Source organism: Equus asinus, chromosome X (genome assembly GCF_041296235.1).
Source record: "Equus asinus isolate D_3611 breed Donkey chromosome X, EquAss-T2T_v2, whole genome shotgun sequence".
NCBI lineage: Eukaryota > Metazoa > Chordata > Mammalia > Perissodactyla > Equidae > Equus > Equus asinus.
In genome coordinates, this window is record NC_091820.1 from 137,293,418 (window position 1) to 137,307,936 (window position 14,519).

Here is a 14,519-nt window from a genome sequence, read left to right on the forward strand (position 1 = left end):
CAGAGGGGAGGGGACTACAGAGATTTGCCTAACAAGCTGATGCCAAACACTACCAGCACCCTACCTGTTCCTCTAGAAGGGGTTGTGTGCATCCCAGCTGGTGCGATGGCTCTTTGGAGAGGCTTCGCTGTACCACGCTAATCTGACACACCCTTTCCATTACCCTACCCTGTCCCATCCCTCTGCTTTGTCGTCTTCACAATGGAAGCTTTTCTTGGGCGTTTTTTTTTTTTTTTTAGCTTGTTTGTGTTGGGTTTCCCCCACTGGAGTAAGCTCAGTGACAAAAACCAAAGCATAAAACATGTCCATCTGGTTTTCTACCATATCCCTGAAACTCAGATAAGTTCTGGGCACACAGTAGGCACTTTGCAAATATTTGTTACTGGCCTGTGTGTAGCTGTGCGTGTCCTAGTGCCACCGAGGTCACGGGCACCTGGGCTCCCTTCACACTCATGCAAGAGAAAAGGAAAGACCTCAGGACACATTCAGGTCTCTTGTGTGTTTGATTCCTTGCCCTGTGGCAGGACCAACTTCATAGGTGTGTGACCTGTGAGGTTCCACAGGGCCCTGCACGCTAAAGGGCTCCACACTTTGTTTAATGCTTGGCTGTCGTTTCCTTGAAATTCTTAATTTTTGAACAAGTGGCCCTGCATTTTCATTTTTCCCCAGGCCCTGCAAATTATGTAGCTGCTCTTGCCCTGGGGAGACGTGCTGCAGAGCAGGGAACAGGCTAACAGAGAGCATTCCTGAGCCTACTAGGAAGAGAAAGCTGCCCGACCATCTGCCTGCCTTTCTCTCCAGCACCAGACTGCTGCAGAGAGGGAAAATTCTGCACTTAGGGTAGTCTGCCTTGGACTTGAAGTGTCTTACGTGCATGCCTCTTCCTCCGCTGACATTGCAGCTCCAGGAGATGGAGGTTTGTCTGATTTACCTGTATTCCCCTGAGTTGAGTGCCGTGCCCAATGACCAGTAGGCATTAATCATATTTGCTGAATGAGTGACTGAATCCAAGGCAGCCAAACAAGGCAAGCCATTACAGCTTTGTCATCAGAGGCCCCCATGGGGGAGGGGACACCTTTCTCTTACAGGTTGAGACTAATCACACTTGCTGTCTTCCTTATAAACTTCATCCACAGATGGCTGGAGGACCTGTTGAAACTCCCAAGCCTTATTGTTGTGTTGCAGCTCTCCAAGTATTTCCCGCATGCTGGAGTGTGCTGGGCCTGGACTGGGTGATGGAGGAATATGCAGCAAGCCCTCAGACACAGTCTTGGCTGTCACACATGTGGTTCAAGAGAGGAGAGGGGACTTCTCTCAGAAATTACTAGCACAAGATAGAAAGTTGTGATTGTCCTGGAGTTCCTAGGAAGACCCGCCTCCCTCTGGCTGGGCAGTCCTGAAAGCTGCATGCAGGCAGGAGGAGCCTGTACTTCACATGAACTTGAGCCTTGCAGCAATAAATGTGTCTTACAGGCAGAGGTGCAGAGATGGACATTCCAAGCAGGCGGCTAGTCAAGGTGTTGAAATCAGAAATGCGTGGTGCTTGATAGACATCAAGGAGCAGTTTTCTGGGAGCATTTGTGTGAAGAGGCATTGTGGGAGGTAAAGCTAGAGTAGGAGGCTGGATAGGCTAGTGCTGGGCCTTGAACGCCAAGCCAAGAAACTGCACTTTATTTTGTAGGCAAAGGGGCAGTTACAGAAGAGTTTTGAACAGGGACATTGCATGTCAGAACTGTTCTTCACGAAGATTCCTCTGGAGGGAGCAGGCAAGAATGTTTGCAGGACAGACAGACTGGGGCCTCTTTTCTCCCAAAAAGGAGTTGTACGGATCTGAATGACAGCAGAGCCATGGGGATGGTTGGAAGGGAGGGAGCAAAATTGGGGAGGTTTAATTGACATGATTGATGGCTCATTAGATGGAGTGGGGAAGGAGACAAAGGAGAGAAGATTGCTGGAGAAGACACAGGGTCTCAGGTGAGCAGGGTGGCAGAACAGAAATAAGGAAAAGCAGGAAGAGGGGGATGAGCTTCTAGTCACGGTAATGACAACAGTCCCTTGCATTTTGCATTTCACTTTCTAATGTTCCAAAAACATTCACATTTATTGTCTAGGTGTGTGTGTGTGTGTGTGTGTGTGTGTGTGTGCCCACTTCTCTGTCCTAGGCTGTTTGTACTTCAAATATGTCTCTTTTCAACTTGATATGCAAATTGGATATAAACAAAAAAGTTAATATAGCAGCTGTATTTTTATAACTAAATCAAGCTACCCATTGATCATAATAGCTGTCAACAACTCCCTTGTCAGTTGTGAATAATCACATTTAATAACCAACATCAAACCATCACGTGTCCTGCTATACATGTGGTTTAATGGTGAAAGAAGAGCTGCTGGTCATAAAGTCTATGTGTTCTGCCCTAGCTTGGTGAAAACTGTAACACACGCACAACTTGCTCTTCCTATTAGGCCAAGGGAAAAATACCAACCCTGACGAGTTGTGCAAGACCCTCAGCTTGTTAAGTATCTGAGCTTGCAGCAAGACCAAGATGCCTGGGACACTGGAGAAAGAACTATCTATAAGGCTAAGCCAGGAGCTGAAGTGGATGAAGGGGCAAGCAGGGGGCAGCCAGACTTCAGAGCAAATAGACAGTGAAGGCAGAGGCAACACAGGGCACTGATTAGGCCTCTGCGCTCCACTAGGCAAGGCTGGGTTTGAATTTCAGATCCTCCACCAGATACTAGCTAAATGACCATGAGTAAGTCACTTAAAGTCCCTTGAGCCCCATGTTCCTCATGTGTAAAATGGGAGGTACAGTGCTTTCTACCTCACATGGTATTGGGATGATTCAGTGGCATAGACCATGTGAAGCATTTAGCACAGTGTCTGGCACATGGTCAGTATGCAACAAAACTTATGTGCCATTATCGCCATTACTATTATTAGTTTATAAACAGCAGTGCAGACACACCTGGTATCCCTGAGGTCTTGAACAGCACCTAGGAAGTGCCTGACCAGGGAGCAAGAGCCCAGCCCCAGACATACAGTGCAGAGCAAGGCTGCTGTCCCAAGACAGCGGAAACGGAGTACACAAAACAGGACTGTAGCCCTCGGGGAACTGGACCACTGAGTGAGCACCCTAGGCTGGTGGTACTCAGATCCAGTCTACAAGGGAGAAGAGAAACATGGCTGAGGATGGAAATTGAGAGTCACCAGCACATGGGTACCATTCAGAGCCATGGGACTGGATGTGATCACCCAGGGAGAAAGAACAGGGCATAAGCCTGAATCCTGAGAGGGCTGTCACAGCAGCCAACAGAAGAGAGGGGCGTTTTTATTAGGATGGCCGGCTCAACAACATTTTAATGAGAAAACGATTGAATGGTGCCCACTGAGTTTATCAACAGGGAGGTCATTGCTGAGTTTGGCATGAGCTGCTGCAGTGGAGCAGTGAGGTGGGGGGCAGTTCACAGAGGCTTGAGGAGTACAGGAGAGGGGCAGTAAGAGAAACGAGGGTATAAGTGTAGACAGCTGATTTGAGAAGTCTGACTGGAAAGCAGGGAGGGCTGTCACTGTCTCCCCGACCAAATATGGGGAGGGGGCCTTAACACAGGGACCATGTCTGATTCTTCTCTGGGCCCCTAGGGTCTCGCCCAAGGCCTTGGAGAGGAAGAGACAGAGATTCAAGGGAGGAGCTACCAATGGTAGTAAATGCTGCTGGGCAGCAGCTGAGAATGATGAGGGCTGGAAAGTGTCTTCTGTGAGGAGTGAATGTGTGAGGGGAGTATGTGAGGTCAGAAAACATAGAAAACTTCTCAGGAAGTTTACCATGAAGGAGGACAGAGTGCAACAGATAGAGGGAATATTTGAAACATTTTGATTTTTGTGTTTTAAATATGAATGAGTCATAAGCATGTTTATAGGCTGAGAGAAAGAAACCAATTGAGGGTAATAAGAATGAAAGTGTAGAAAAGAGAAGGAAGTCTTTAAGGAGATAGTTGGGTATGGTCCGAGCCCATGTGCAAAATTGGTTTACTAGTGGAGAATGAACACCTCTTCCTCAGAGGAGGGAGGGAGGGAAGAAGAGTAGAGTGAAGAGACAGTCTCATTCATTTATTCGACCAACATTTGTTACCATGTGCCAGGCACTGTTCTAGGTGCTAAAGAAAGGAGAAAAAGGCTTTACTGCAGAGAGAGGAGTCCGAACATAAAAAATGCATATAATAGGCAAATATATAGCACTTTAGAGGGTAATAAATTATTTGGAGAAAAATAACAAGCAGAGTAAGGTAAGTAGGATTGGGAGTCCTGGGGAGAGTGGATTACGGTTTTACATAGGATGATCAGAAAGAGCATCACTGAGTAGGTGGCACTGGGCTAAGCAAATATCCAAAGGAACAAACAGTGAAAATCACCTAAGGTTAGAGTGTGCTTGGCATGTTCCAGGAACAGCAGGAAAGCCAGTGTGGCTGGAGTAGAGTGAACAAGGAGGAAATAGTAGGAGATGAGGTCAAAAAGATAATGGGTGGGGCTGACAAATCATTTAGTCATGTAGTCATTGAAAGCATGTTAACTTTTACTCTGCTTGAAAACAGGAGTCATTGGGAGAGTTATGAGCAGAGGAGTGACATAATATGGCTTACTGTTTTTTAAGGACCACTGTGTTTGGAATAAACTGATGATGGCAAAGATAAAAACAGGAGGCAATTGTAGTAATCCAGAAAAGAGATGACTGTGGCTTGAAACAGGGTGATAGCACTGGATAAATAGTGAGAAGTGTTCAGACTCTGGATATACCTTGAAGGTAGAGCCAACAGGATTTCCTGACTGATTATATATGAGGTGTAAAAGAAAGAGAGAAGTCAAGGATGACTCCAGAAAGATGGAATTGCCATTGCCTGAAATAGGAAAGGCTATGGATAGAATAGGGTTTGTTTGTTGTTTGTTTTTTTGTTTGTTTGTTTTGTTGGAGTTTTGTTTTTGTGTTTGTTTTTTGGTAGATAGGTTGGAAGTTCAATTTTGGACTTGTTGAGTTTGAGGTGTCGATTAGATCTCCAAGTATAGATGCATTGATGAGTCTGAAGTTTGGGTGGGGAAAAGTGTAGGCTAGAGATATAAAATTTGGAATTATAAACATAGTGATGGCATTTAAAGCCATGGGACTGGATGAGATGAACATGGGAGTGAGTGTAGCTAGAGAAGAGAAGTGAACCAAGGACTGTGCTCCAAGGTACTCTGACATTAAGAGACTGGGGAGAAGAGAAGGAGTCAGCAAAAAAAGACTGAGAAACATGACCAGTGAGGTGAGAGGACAATCAAGAGAGTGAGGGATCATGGAAGTCAAGAAGGAGGGAGGAATTCAATTGGCAACAGTTGGAGGCAGGTCAAATGGGATAAGACTAAGAATTAACCATCATGGTTAGCAACATATAAGTCATTAGTAACCTTGACAAAAGAAGTTTCTATGGTGTGTGTGTTTTGGGAAGGGTGGGGAGGAGAGAAAAAGACTGACTGAAATCAGTTCAAAAAGGATTAGGAATTGGAGATAAGGAGCATAAACAACTCTTTTGGGTAGTGATATTGCAGAGGATAGCCTCCAAATGGGGCAGTTGTTGGAGAAGGAAGGAGGCTCAAGAGAAGGTTCTATGAGAGAAGTGACAGCACGTGTATTTGCTGATGGGAATATCTGAGTGTAGAGTGAAAACTTGATGCTACAGGAGAGTGAGGGTAAGGATTGCTGTGATGTCACTGAGTGAGCAAGAGAGAATTTGATGGAATGGTTTGAAAGCAGCATTGGATAAGGTGACAATCCTATCTCAGAGCCTGAGGGACTGAGTGTGGGAAAATAAACTGCTTCAATTGGTCCCCAGAGCTGGTGCCCATCACAGTGTATTGACTGGGTTAATGACTGAGTGTGTGAATGAGAGGCCTGCAGGGGAAGCCATGTTCTCCAAGTGGAGAAGAACAGGAGCTGGATTTGGACAGAGAAGTGGAGGTATTTTTCACCAAGATGTGGGAAAGTGAAGGCATCTGTCTCGTAGAGCAAGGTGATGGTGGGCTAGTGGGAGGTTTTAAAGACATAGAGGGGGTGCCAGAGTGGTCAGGAGTTCAGTGGAAGTTGCAGAAGCACAGAGCAGTGCAGGGATTGGCATGATGAGCAATGAGCACAGAAGCTTACAGTGGAGGACTGGAGTGTGGGGTGTGGTGGGTCTTGTTGGGGTTCGAAGGAGATGATTAACCCCCCATCCTTTCCGCTCCAAATCCAGAGTAATTTAAAAATATGATACAGGGGTCAGACATACAGAAGGACAGATACTTCCCACATCCTCTAATAAAGGAAACGGAGGCTCCAAATTGGCTTCCAAAAGTGCCTCTCCATCCTTCACCCCTGCCTCAAATTAAACTTAGCTGCACATCCTGACGACAGGTAGCTGCAAAAGGCAGACAACCCTCAAGTGTAGCTCAGAAGCCTGGCACAGAAAAACCAGAAAACGAGGATCTCTGCGTTTCCTTTGCTCCGTCTTACTGATCAGGTAAGCCACTGCTTTTTCTCAGGGAGGAGTAAGAGAAGGAGCAGAAATGTTTCTTTTGTAGGAAAGGCAACAGATGTTTCCTATTATATGGGCAAAGTGGAGACACTAAATAGAGGAGGAATCATTTCATTTACAATCTCCAGGATTTTATCCCTAATAACCTCGTAAGCTTAATGATGAAATCTGTGATTAACCAGGGGTAGATCTGTGACCCTCAGGTTTGGAGAAGGGATTGGTAGGAATGGGATGGTATATATCTAAAAGCCCCTGATTACAGAGAGTCCTCTTCTCACCTTCGTGAGACGCTTCCTCCATCACCATCCCCTGTCCCTTTTGTGTATCCTCCCTCTTTGTGTCAAGAGGGGCTAACGCTTACAGCCTCCCCTCTCCTTTCTCACAAATGCTGTTGTGCGTGCTGGGGATACAGTGATAAGCCAGAATAAGTCCCTGCCTTCATGAAGCTTACATTTTTATGCAAAGACACAGGCAATACATAGACAAGGAAACAAATCTGATAATTTCCAGTCCAAAATGCCATGAAGCAGCTAAAATTGGTAATGTAACCAAGAATGGCTATAGGAGAAGGACTGCGGACTGTCATCTGGCCAGGGTGCAGGGAATGTCCTGGGATCCTCTTGGGCTTCCTGGGCGGCTTGGAAGCTCAGGACACTCAGCTCTGAAAACACTTTTGCCATCTCTAATTCCAATGTGGAATAAAGGGAGCAGGAGGAAGGTAAAATGAGAAGGCTATTAATATACGAGAGGCTGCCAAGCTATTATCATCTATTTCAAGTGGTGGTAAAAGCAGATGACTCATCTTTCAGAGCTGCAGGACTTTGCACCAAACAGTCTGGATGGTTTACTGGCTTGCCTATTTTCCCGAGCCTGAAGTTCAGGGGACAGGGCTTCTGAGCATGAATAACCCCGAGGAGCAACATTTCTTTACCACAGCTCTAAAAAAGACTTTCCCAACTGACACGGTCCCAAGGGAACAGATGCTTCAACAATGACTGGGAGCAGAGTGGCTTCCCAGTGGGGATGGAGCTAGGCAGGTAGATGGAAGACTGTGTGTTTTCCCTGCCTTCCTTCAGCAGACACACTTCCCTGCCTTGTTGTAGCTTAAGCAGGAAAGGAGGGAGTCGCTTATTGGAATTTCCAGGAGGAGCACCTTTTCCTTGATGCTCTGGGCAAATGTAGCCTATTTAATGAAAGACATTTCTCCTTCTAAGGTGGTGGAAAACCTATTGGCGAGTTCACAATGCCTGCTGTGCCCAGCTGCCAATCATTTGTAACAACTGGGAGTGTTGAGCTTGGTCAAGTGCTCCCAGAGGCTTCTTGGATGGAAGCTCTGCCATTGAAAATACAGTGTGAAGCAGCCTATTCTACAAAAGAGATTTGTTCCAACAGACTGGGAGGTGAATTCACCAAGAAAGTATGTAGTTTCAGTGTAAAAAGGCCCTTGTAAAGAGCATGTGTTTTCTCTTTTCTGATGCATCATCAATAATATCATTGTTTAGGCTTCAGTTCCAAAATTATTAGGGCTAGTGCTCTTGTACAAAATAGAAGGGGCTCTGTGGTGGGCTAGATAAATTTGAGACTTCCTGTTTCTATGGACAACTTTGAAAGCAAAAAAACCCAGAGAATATGTGTTCGTCTCTAAAAGCCCTAGTATGATGGGCTGTAAGAGGAATCAGCATTTGGAATAGACTGTAAATGAGTTGATGGAGCTGGCCCTTGCTTCCTCCTGAAATAGAAATCTCTTTTGTAGTCACTCTTACAAGAGGGGCATTCGACCTTAGATTTAACCAGGGATGCAGAGCCCACTACTCACAGGGCAGCCTATGTCACTTTTAGGCTAGCTCTACAGCAAAGAAGTCCTTTGATGTGATAAGTAAAGAACTCCCTGAGAGAAGGTAGAGGGGCCAGTCAGACTCCTCTTGCTTTTCGAGTCTAAGTTGGCCAGGACAAAGCATTTAAACTTGAAATTAGAGAGCCTGTCCCTACCCCTCTTTTGCCCTGCCCACATGGGCAGGCATGGTTTGAACTCCCCCTCTGTAGGTATCCACTCTGTGATATTCGGTAATCATATTCACACAGACACAAAAATAAGTCGGTGACACGTTATCCTAGTATTTCTGGTACCCTATGGACCAAAGATTAGCCAAGAATAGAGATGTCACCTTCATCTGGCTGTCCCAAAGTCAACACTAAGGCTTCTGCCATTTCTTCACAGGCAAGCCCTTAGGACTTCACTCGGAGTCTGTTTGCAGCTAGTCTACATACAGTTCTAAATATCCTGTGGAAATCTGGCCACTGAGCCCACAGCAGCTTAACAATACAATTAGAAGGGAACAGGACTTATTCATCTGATAATCCAGGCTGCAAATAGTTTTTAGTATTGTCATAATCAATGTAATTAGCCGTAAATTTTTCAGTGTGTTCTTGGGGAAATTACTTTCCTTCTCTGAGCCTGTTTCTATTTTTGTTTGTTTGTTTGATTGATTGATGTGAGAAAGATGATAGCTCCCTTGCATACTTAGGCCTGTGTTATTGCTCAAGTCAGCTATTGTGTTGGATCATTTACAGAGCTCTTAGCTGCAAGTAATGAAAACTCTTACTTAGACTGACTCAGACAACAAAAACATTTACAACAGGAAGTCCAGAGGTCTGTGGGCTGCTGAGTTGCTTAATTCAGCAGCTCAGCAATGTGATTGAAGACCATCTTGCAGACAATACAATTGTTGTTGTATCTTTACAATTTACAAATGGATACAATTTACAATTGTATCAATACAATTGTAGTTGGATCTTTTCTTTAGTGGCAGAACTTGAACTGGAATAAGAACTGGACCTAAAGTCATCTGACAGTCAATCCAGAGTTCTGTCCACTACCCGTGCTCTGTTAGGATTGTGGAGATTCCAAAGTCAGCAACTGCCTTCTGTGTGAGGCTGTGTTGGGAAAAAAGTTACTGGAAGTGGAAGAAACCTATTTAAGGGGAGCTCCTGATGTCCAGTTGGCTGTGAAGTCCCCTAACTCCAGGAAGGGTCAAATTCCACAATAAGGTGTGAGGTATATCAGAAATGGAAAAGGGTCAAGGAGATTGGAGAGGACATGGTCTGTTTAGGATGCTTCTGGTTAGCAGTGATGAGAACATTGAATACTTAGAGGTATAGGATGGGAAGTGAAGCTGGTGGGTATCTCTAGTGCCAAGGTGCTAAAACTAGGTTTTCTCTTTTAGGGGCCATCACACAGTTTAAGTAGAGGAGTTTGGAATGGTCAGATTTATGTTTTTCAAAGACTAGTGTGGTCATGATGGCAAGCATGGATTTGGGGAGGTGGGGTGTGAGACCACAGGTAGCTAGATCTTTTAAAATGCTGTTGCAATATTCTAAGATGGAAATGCTGAGAATCTGATCTAGGTCAGGGCAGAGGGCTAGAGAGAAAGGACTGAGAGTCCTTCAGGTATTAGTCTCAGCCTTGTAGTTGGTGACAGATTGGATGTGGGTGGTGAGGGAGGGTTCAGCCTATGGGGACCTTCATTTCAGGCTTGGCCCCCTAGTGCCTCTAGTGCCTTTCACCGAGATAGGCTCCGTGAAAGAGACAGGATGCCTAGAGATGAAAGCTAAGGGTTTTTGTAGTTTGGGATATGTTGACTCTGAGGTGTCTGTGGGATGTCCAAGTGGAAATTTCCAGGAGGCAGTTGAATATGTTGGGCTGGAGCTTAGGAGTGTCTCCATCTTCATGATTTTATTTAATCATTATCCCAATTCTATGAGGTAGACATTATTCTTACTACTTCCCAGCTGAGACAACTGAGTCCCAGAGAAGTTAGATGACTTGCCTCAGATCATGCACTCAGGAAGTAACAGAGCTGGGCTAGGATACAGGTTCCCCAATGCCTAATGCCACAGGCTTCCCACTGTTGTTCAAATAGCAAAGTCAGCTGCACAGAGATGGTGAGAGAAGCCATGGGAATTGCTGAGGTCCCTCAGAAAGCTTATGGAAAGCAAGAAGAGAGTTGGGCAGAAGATGGAACCCTGGCGCTTTCATGGAAGTAGACATAAGCTGCCTGCAACTGGGCCTGCAGAATTCTGATCAGTGGGACGTTATGATTCCACTTGCCTTTGGACCTTGCCTGAGCTCTTGGCCCTGGGTATGCTGAAACTTTGCCTTTCCCAGCTTTCTCCTCCTGCTTCCTCTAGCCCCCTCCTCCCTGTGCTTCTACTGAAGTCACTCAGTTTGCATTTTTTATCTTGGCTCTGTTAGCTATGCCTTGAAGTTCTGAACCCTGGCTGCACTCCTATATTGTTGACTCACTGGACCCACCCTGGGCCTTCCTGTTTGGGTCTTGGACTCTGTCCAGGGCTTAGGCTGGATGGGCTTCAGGTTCTGGGTGCCAACACCCAGGGAGCACTACAGGGTGGGGATGAATTCAGACACATTTCTTCATCCCCTCTCAGGCCTGCTTTCTTGCCCAGTAGGTCATGGAGGAATGGCTGCAATTTGCTTGATTGGCAAACAAATCCCAATGAAGGTGTGGCATCTTAGACAGAAAAAAAGGCTTTTGGAAACTGTACAGAAATTCTCCAGATGGCCCTTGTGGGGAGGCACTGAGGAAAATCCAAAACGCAAGTATCAACTCGGGGGTGAGTAGGAGGAGGGAGAGGGCTAAGGAAGACAATGGAAGCTCTGGTTCCTGTCTTCAGGGAAACTGGAGGCAATTTATTGCCATCCTCAGATCAGGATAAAGTGAGGAGCAGAACTGTACTGAGAACAACTATACTTCTTATATCACATTTTCCAGCATGGGGAATGAGAGATCTGCACGAAGGTGTCTAAAGAAAGTTCATCACTTTAAGCATCAAGGCTTTTGAAAAGAGTTAAACCACATCTAATATGTGGTTTTCCTTCTAATAAAGAAAAAACCCCACATCTTCCAGGTATTGCACCTTAGCAAAATAAAGCACACCAGACATATGTAACCTTGTCCTAATGACTTCCTAATGACTCCTGGTTCTTATTGTGAACTTCATGTCCTGGCCTTGGCCATGACAGTTGTTTCCTTGGTTGCTACTTAGATATACTCACTCTACTCCTAAGGAAAATGACCCCAGATGGATGTACTCTTTGAGTCAGTGTATCTCTTTTTACAGGGTTTCTTTTTTCATTCGCTGTCAATCTATCAACTGCCACTTCTCATGATTGTCAGTGAGCCTGCTTCTGGCATAAAATCACCTTTTCTTGCTATTTCTCATTTGCTTTGAGATTGGAATTTAGATACACACATTTCATAGAGCTTTATGTAAACTGAAGTTTTGGGGCTCTGACTGAAATCCTGAGGGCCCCTCACTCTGAAAAAAGTGCGGAGCTTGGGCTTCATCATGGCGATTTCAGTTGCTCTGAGGCTTTCTTACCCCCCAACCCTCCTCAGTAAACTATGGCTTATTCATTCTTTTAGAAAATATTTTCTGAGCACCTACCATATGTCAGAGATTCTTTCAGAGCCTGGAGTTATAGAAGTAAGCAAAGCAGAAAAGATTCCTGACCTCATGGGGCTTGCATTTCATGGAAGGAGATACTTTAAAAAATTAGTATATTACATGGTATATTAGAAGATGGAAAATTCTATGAAGAGAAATAAAGCAGGGGGGAGGGGATGTTGTAGTGCTGAGGGTGCAGTTCATTATTTTAAATAAGATGCCGTGATTGATAAGGGGATCCGAAGGGAGAGAGTACGCCATGCGAATGTCTGAGGGGAAGGCCTTCCAGGCAGAGCGAGGAAGAGTACTGAGGCCCTGAGGTGGGTGGATGCATGCCTGATGTGTTGGAAGCTGGCAATGGGCCAGTGTGGCTAAAGGAGAGCAAGCAAAGGGGAAAGTGGAAGAGGGAGTTGCGGAGGATGGATCCTGACGTGTCTTCAGAACCATTGAAGTTTTCACTCTGAAAGTGGGGATCATTAAAAAGATTTTAAGCAGAGGAGTGGTGTTGTGGGCTGAATTGTGTATCTCCAAATTCATATGTTGAATTTCTCACCCCTAGTAGCTCAGAAGGTGATTGTATTTGGAAATAGTACCTCGAAAGAAGTAATTAAGGTTAAATGAGTCTGTTAGGGTGGGGCCCTAATCAAATAGGACTGGTGTCCTTATAAGAAGGGGAGATTAGGACACAGACATGTACAGAGGGAAGGCCATGTGAAAACATGGGGAGAAGGCAGTCATCTACAAACCAAGGAGAGAAGCTTCAGAAGAAATCAGCCCTGCTGACACCTTGATCTGGGACTTAGAGCCTCCAAAATTATGAGAAAATAAAAGTCTGTTGTTTAAGCCACCCAGTCTGTGGTACTTCATTATGGTAGCCCTAGCAGACTAATACAAGTGGCATGAGCAGACTTAACTTTGAAAATAGCACTCTGGCCCTTGTGTGAAGAAGGAAATATTGAAGCCCAACAGTGGCGACATAAGGCCCCTGTGGATATGAATATTGAGGAAGCATAGTGAACATTATTCAGAAGTGTGTATTGACCCAGAGTTGAAGGGGTTGATGAACAAAGGCTTCAATAGAGCAGAATGGAGGGTTTGCTAGGGAGTGTGAGTGACATGTACAAAGTGATCAAGAACCAGTTTTAAGCAATAGGGCAAAGGACAGAAAATATCTTGGTCTGGCTATGCCTGGGAATCCCCATTGGAAATACGTGCCATTGAACTGCCAAGGTAAAGAAGCTCTTATTCTTGTGGGGCTTTGACCATGTCCTGGGAAGTATGAGGAGCGGGCAGTAGGCAAGGCAGAAACGAAGGTGAACAGCTAAGAACCCTATAGCAGATGATTATTAGAAAGGAGGAAAGTTGCAATATAGGATAGTGAAAAAAATACAGGTGCTTGAAGTTGGAAGGTCAGGGTTATGACCTCAGGTTTGCCACTTGTGGGGCAGATAACTTCTTTTTTGAGCCTTACTTCATTTCTCTTTCCATTGGAACCCAAAATTCACACTTTGCCTGCCTCACAGTGCTATTGGAAAGGTCAAGTGTAATAAAGGCTGAGGAAGTGCTGGTGTCTTTCCTGAGCTCCTGTCAGCGGAGTGCTCCTAACCACTTATGGTTTGGCACTGCCCAATTTAGATCGAGTTTTGCTCAAGTGAACTCTTAAAATTCTTAGTATGCCTCACTTTATCTTTTAACAGCTCTATTATTGGTTCTTTTTTCAGTAGTTTAAATTTACCGTAACTAATACAAAACATAAGGGTCTTTATTTTTGTGTTCATAATTTGGAAGCTCACACTTAACCAAGCTCAAGGAAAAAGCCACCAATTCCTCAAGATTTGTGGTCATCACCTTGCTACCTCGCCTCACTCAGAAAAAAGTGCCTACACATGGAACTTCTTGTCATGCCAGTAATTGGCAATTGGCCTTCAAGAGAAGTCACTTCTACAGAAGGGCCCCAGGGAGAGAGAAAACTAGGCAGAAGGGATTCAGGCCTGGCTCTGAGATTCTGGCACTCCTGGAAAGCCTGAAAGGCATGTTCCAGGCTTCCATCTCTCTTGAATCCCACTAGGTTTCTCAAAGACTCTATCCTCCACAGTCTATGCTCAGGATGGCTCAGGCTTTGAAGTATGGAGGGCATACTCTTTCACTCATATGAAAATCATTCTTTGGTTTTAGGAAGGCCCAGAGATGAAGGCTGTCTCCAAATTCTCCAAGCTGCTTTACATTTTCAATGCTTTATTTCAAGAAAGTTTAGAGAACTAGAAACAAAACTAAACAAATACCCAGTGAGCTTTCTTAGGGGGAGAGAAGGTCAAGTTATGAGGGTTGTTCACTATTTTTAGAAAGCTGCCTCTGAAGGCTGGAACAAACTCACACTTGAGTTTGTATCTCACTGAGGGGATTCTAGAATGCCACTGAGGATATATAGGGCTCAGAATCCAGACCCATTGATGCAACAGCAGGGACACTAATGCCCAGGGAGGGCAAGGGACTTGCTTAGGCTAACCCAG